At 42.0% G+C, this 6,000-nt stretch overlaps 1 non-coding gene across 1 annotated transcript; it reads right to left on the bottom strand.

The window, feature by feature from the left end:
* Positions 1 to 4,097: 4,097 nt before the first annotated feature.
* On the bottom strand, positions 4,098 to 4,170 carry trnak-uuu (transfer RNA lysine (anticodon UUU)). Its single transcript has one exon. It is a non-coding gene; the product is annotated as a tRNA-Lys (tRNA).
* Between the last annotated feature and the right edge of the window lie 1,830 nt (positions 4,171 to 6,000).

The following is a 6,000-nucleotide window of genomic DNA, read 5'->3' as shown; positions in this document are numbered from 1 at the left end:
TCCGTCTTTATCACACTCATACCAAGTATTATCCCAATCAGACCCCCCTTCTCCATATGGCCACTGAGGGAATTGATCCCAATTATTTTCGTTTCCTGCCTGTTTGTTCCCCTGTGGGAGAGCAGGATATAACTTAGTCGCTGGCTGCAGCACATTAACCAGTGCAGCGTGACCAGGAGTTAATTCCTAATTCGTTTCTCATTCTCCTGTACTGCCTCTTTTAGCTTTTTTTCCTATACTCTTTCATAGCGAGTAAAGTATATTTTCTTCCGGGTTTTTATTTTCCCCGTAAACACACTTTTAAGTCACATCCCAATTTCTTTCTTTTTCGTCATGTATCTGCCACTACTGGTGCCGGCCGTGCACCAGGGTGGGAGCTACATGCTTGTGCTTTTGCCAATCAATACTCATATGCTTTCTTTACAGGCGTCTTCGCCCCGAATTCCCTCTGACAAACTCAGCTTTTTCCATATTTTTCTCCTTCTTTTCCGTCAACTTACACTTTTCCGATATTTAAACGGACCCTTCCACCACTTTCTCAAACCATCAGTTAGCGCACATGTTCGGTCTCTTTAAGATTTACTTTTGTTGTGTGTGAGGTAACAGCTCATTCAGTAGGGGGATGTTTTCACTTGGAAAAACCTGTGCATTACTGCACTCATTCAGCCAAGGGCGTCTGTTACCTCCGGATCTAAATACCTCTCAGAGACTTTAGAGAGGATTTACACCGCACTGTTCACAGGTAAGAAACGAGACCTCGAAAACCCCCTTTCTTGATCAGTAATTCACCATCCCCAGAACGCCAGCATTGCTGCTTTTGCCCCGGGGTGGACTTACGCACTGAGCTCAATCAGGGCGATTCTCGGGTCTCCACGTCCTTTAAATCCTGCTACTTAATGCTTTGCTCTTTTATTATGAGGTGTGTTTATGTTAGTGTCGTGCGTGTGTATATGTATTTCACAAACAAGGAAAACACCAAAAACATACATACATATATCTCTTCTACTCCTGTTTCCTTTAAAACAAAAAAAAAACCACGCCACGCCAGAAACCACGCCACTCCAATCTGTGCACGATCAAGGCGTAGCTAATCTCAGGTACCCGGGCGCAATTAAGGCCCACACCGATCCCGAGCCACAGAACTCCGGGTGCAATTAAGACCCACACCAGTCCTGAACTACATGCATTTAATGCACCACTTGCTCTAGAACCCAGGGCGCAATTAAGCCCCACACCGATTCTGAGCCTCAGAACTCCGGGTGCAATTAAGACCCAAACCAGTTCTGACCTTCAGAACTCCGGGTGCAATTAAGACCCACACCAGTTCTGAACTTCACGGTAAGGGTCCAAAACCCGTTCAAAACTCCACGCGCAATTAAGGCATACACCAGCTTCGAACGCCTGTACACAATACCGCGGAACCCCTGCCAGACCAAATTCTTGGCTTACAGCAACCAACCCATTACATACACTGGTGCCTTCCCCGGGCCAGAGGAATTCAGAAACTCACGTTTACTCCGTCATCTCGGGCGATTCTCGCAGGGAGCAGAGATTTCCCAATCGGTCAGAGAGAGTCGGGACTTTTAAATAAAAGAGGAGTCCTTACCTCTTAGTTATGTGCGCGCTGACCGTCTCTCCTGCCGATGGGAAGTTCTGCGCCTTCTGGAGCATCCGCCGACTACGCCAAATTTGTTGTAACAGAAGAAATAAGGTTCTTGATCCCGAGATGAAGTAAAACAGATGAGTTTATTGCATGCAAGGAACAATAAAGCCGAAGTCTTGTTTCCCGCAAGAAACAACAAAACCGAAGTATTGTTCAACGTACTGTTACAAACTTTTGGGTTATATAGTGTTTTCTTCTCCGTTTCTGAAGTCACTCAGTCTGATGGTAAAGAGGGGGGTTCATGGTATTTGGCCAGTTTACGATGTTCTGGGCAAATGGTCAGTTTAACATTACACCCAGGGGGGTTCCTAGCTTGCATCTGCAATCCTTATCAGTTAACCCCCTTTCCTGCCATAAACCCCAGCTTGTGACTTAGAAGTCTAAACCCCCTACAGAAAATATTAAATTCAAACCCCCGTCTTCACATCTTTCTTCAAGAGCTTGCCTACACACACCTTCATGAAGACTCTCTTTAAGATGATTACACCTTTCATTGTCAAGTCGCCTCCTTTGCATACAATAGTAGCACCAACACTAAGAGAAAGGATGAGAAATGGCATTTATCAAATGATTGCAGTGTTTGTTTGACTGAGGATCCTTGTGTGCTGAACTGGCCTCTGGAGAAGTGTAGTGCAGTAAAGGAGAAGATTTGTGTCACTCAAGGCTGTAACGGAACAGAACAATACAATTACAATACTTTTATGAGAGTAAATAATACTGGTGCATCACAGTTCTTATAATGGTGAAAACAGGAGCAACTTCTCTATAGTTTTGACTGAAGTATTTAAACGGCAAGAAATAATATCACTATGCAATTAATTAATGCAATTGAGCTCCTCTAAATGTTCTAGTCTGATGAAACAATGTACAGAATTAGGTGACAATATCAGAATTCATTCAAATACACAAGATTAATTTTCAGCAGCAAAAATACACTTGAAAATATTTTACAAGAAAGAAACCTTACATTCACCTAAATCAACATTCACCCTCTACATTAGCAGAGAACAGCAGGACAGTTAGTTTGTGTCACTGGACACTCTGTCACAGAGGCTGATCTCTTCAGACTTCAATGAGTCTTCCAACTTGTCGTAGCTGTTGAAGAAGCACCTGTTGAATCTCAACCGAGATTTCCTGAGAAATCGTTCAGCGAGTGATTCCTCCCTCTGGACTCTGCACTGAGCTGAAAGCTGCGCGAATTCCTCACTGTATGTCCTGTAACTGTTACATGCGCTCTTGTGTAGATTATCTACTTGGAGAAATGTGACAAGAACACATTGAACTTTTTCCATATGTGAAGGAAAATGCTAAAGAGCCTGAAAACTTTGAACATTTAAGTTTGCGTGCTTAATATACTGTATATTCTTTACTATACTTTACTTTACATACTTGGGGTGGAGCAGTGGCTCTGTGGCTCAGGATCTGCGCCTGTGGTTGGAAGGTTGCTCGTTCAAATCCCTCTGCCAGCATTTACAAATTTACAAAGCCCACAGTGGATGACATTTGGTTCCGGCACACATCAGTTGCTTGGAATATCATTGTAATATTTAATTTGCTTTCCCGTCAAACCACTTTTATTCAGTTTATTCAGTTCAGTTATTCCAGGGTGTGAAGAGAACTCAAATTTTGTAAATACCTGTACATATTTTAATAGAGTGTAAATCTTCAAAGTGTTCTGTCACTTCAAAAGCAGATTACAGGAGCAGGGATTGAACCCACATAGACATTTGCTTATTGAGCTTAAGTCCAACACCTTAAACACTCAGCCATCCCTAAAAACAGTTTCAGCTCTCTGTTACACAGCTCACTGAATATATTTGTTCATTGAATATATTAATTTAATATATTTGTTATATTTTTGAATGGAATGGGACTGTACACTGGTGGTTCCCAGGGGAAAACAGGGTTATTGAGCCATTGGGTATTCTGAGAATAAATTGGGTGGGTGAATGTAATCGTGTGGTAAAGTAAAACAGTCTTCTTAGATGAAGCACTACAGATGCAGCCCCTGAAAGTGTATAAGACTTAAAATTTATAGTACTGCTGACACACATGGAGCCTCTACATCAGACCGAAATAGCGATGTGTTCGCTTAATTGTGCTGAGGATCTCCTCATGAATCTGTCTCATTCATCAGTGGAAATAGAAGCCGTCACTGTAAACTTGGACGTGATGTTCCACAGTGTGGCTTTCCTCTTGTTGTATTCAAGAGTACTCACTGTGTGAGCTCCTCACTGCGTTTCCTTTTCTTTTCCTGTGATTATCTACATGGAGTGCGGTGACAAAATAGTCTTGAACATTTTCGGTTTGTGAAAGGAAACACTAAAGAAAATACAAGTGATTAACTTTTAAAATATCGACAGTACAGCTAGAAGAGTGGAACATAAAATACGATTTATAATTAAATTCACAATGCACTTAAGGAAAACACAAACGCCTGAACAGGGACTTGAACCCTGGACCCTCAGATTAAAAGTCTGATGCTCTACCGACTGAGCTATCCAGGCTCTGGAAAGTGAGTGCCACTGTCGGGATCCTCGCAAGTCACATGTCTCTTCTTGTGCCGAAGCGCAGTCATACAGTACCTGACCCGTCTGGAATGACCGCTGATAGACTTTATCCAGAAGCGACGGCACCACTCCCAGTAGAATGAGTGAGAAATACAGCATGACATGGGGAGGTAAGGGGCTCCCACAATTCATCTTTCCTCACATTACTGATTTTTTCAATAGCATTTTGACCTTATTTCACAGTCAGATTTTTTCGCATTTAATAAGATCTTAAAATCAACAACATTAAGAACGAAAACAAATGGAACATTTTTTGGAACAACAATTAAAAAAAACGTTTCAATGCCTTGGTTCTATAAATGTGCATACCCTTTATAAAGGGAGTTGTAACTATGCTGAAATTTAAAGAGCATTTCTGTAGAGAAAAAAACATTTTTTCTGCCTTGATGTTAAGCTCAGGGAGCCTGCCTTTTAGAAATTATATCTCTAAACACCTTGCGCAGCCTCCCGAGAGACTAACAAATATTGTTTTGAGAAATTGGCTCACACACCGGAAGGCACTAACGTTTCTCTTCGTTAAAGTATGTCAGTAACTGTTTAACCCAAAATGTTTGTAATTGTGAATTTGTTAAAATTCAATAAATAGTCTATCAGCAGCAAGAAATTATTATGAAAGTAAGATTTTTTTATATCATAAACTGTAAGACATGAAGAGAGTTTACAGGTCGTATCCTTCGCTTTGTCTTTTAAATTAAGCGTTCGGGATTCAAACCTGTGTTCGGACTGTTGTGTTTCTTGAATTTCTTGCAATCATCAAATGTCGTTGTTTGGTCCATCAGTTTTTTTCTCGGTTGTACAATGGAATTCGCGCAGTTTTCAGCTCAGTGCGGAGTCCAGAGGGAGGACTCGCTCGCTGAATGATCTCTCAGGAAATCCCGGGTGAGATTCAAAAGGTGTCTTCTTCAACAGCCACGACACGTCTGAAGACCTCTGGATTTCCTGAATATGACATAAAATTAGTTCAAATCATTTGGTAGTTAACAGAACTAAGTGCCTTAGAGGTACATTTAAAACAGCAGAGCAACACCGTAGCACTTCGAGTGTGCCTGAGTTTAATTGTGTGAACTTGGCTCTCTATGAACACGAGCAAAGAGTTCACATTCAACAGAAGATTGCAATGTGAGCACAGTAATATAAAGCACCTGGAGATGCTGGGACCTCATACATGCAAAGCATGCGCTCTACCACTGAGGTATATCCCCAACAGACTTATTAACAGAACTGAGATGTGCTGATGCTCCCTGAACACAATCCACCACTAACGAAGGATGCCTGCAGTTTCCCACTTTTGCGTTTCCTCTACTACAGAGTAAATTCATAGGAATGAAGAAATAAGGAAGGAAAAATAACAGCATCGAAACTTCCAGAGATTGGTTAAAATGAACCCGTTATTTTTATATCCAGTCACACGGGCGACGATGATTGATTTATCGATGGGGAGTGCTTTTTTACCTACTGTTACGATCCCTGCCTCCCGGCAACGGAAGAGGCAGAAGTAGGCGTAGCCCTAATCCATCAGTTTACCTATCAGTTTTCCTATTCACCACCACACCCCCGTCTCATCCTACTTAAACACCTGTCTTTCCCTACCTCGTTGCTCAGTATTGGTTTTCCTTTAGAGCTTCCTGGTTGCGCTACTCCTACTCCTACTCCTACTCCTACTCCTACTCCTACTCCTACTCCTACCCTGTGTTCTTCTTGGCTTTCGGCTTTCGGTTTACGGTTTTCTCCCTTTTGACTACGGCTTTTCGGATCACGGCTTGGCTT

The sequence above is a fragment of the Lepisosteus oculatus genome, chromosome 14 (assembly GCF_040954835.1).
Source record: "Lepisosteus oculatus isolate fLepOcu1 chromosome 14, fLepOcu1.hap2, whole genome shotgun sequence".
Lineage (NCBI taxonomy): Eukaryota > Metazoa > Chordata > Actinopteri > Semionotiformes > Lepisosteidae > Lepisosteus > Lepisosteus oculatus.
The sequence above is the reverse complement of the archived record's forward strand: the minus strand, read 5'-3'. Positions and strand labels throughout refer to the sequence as shown.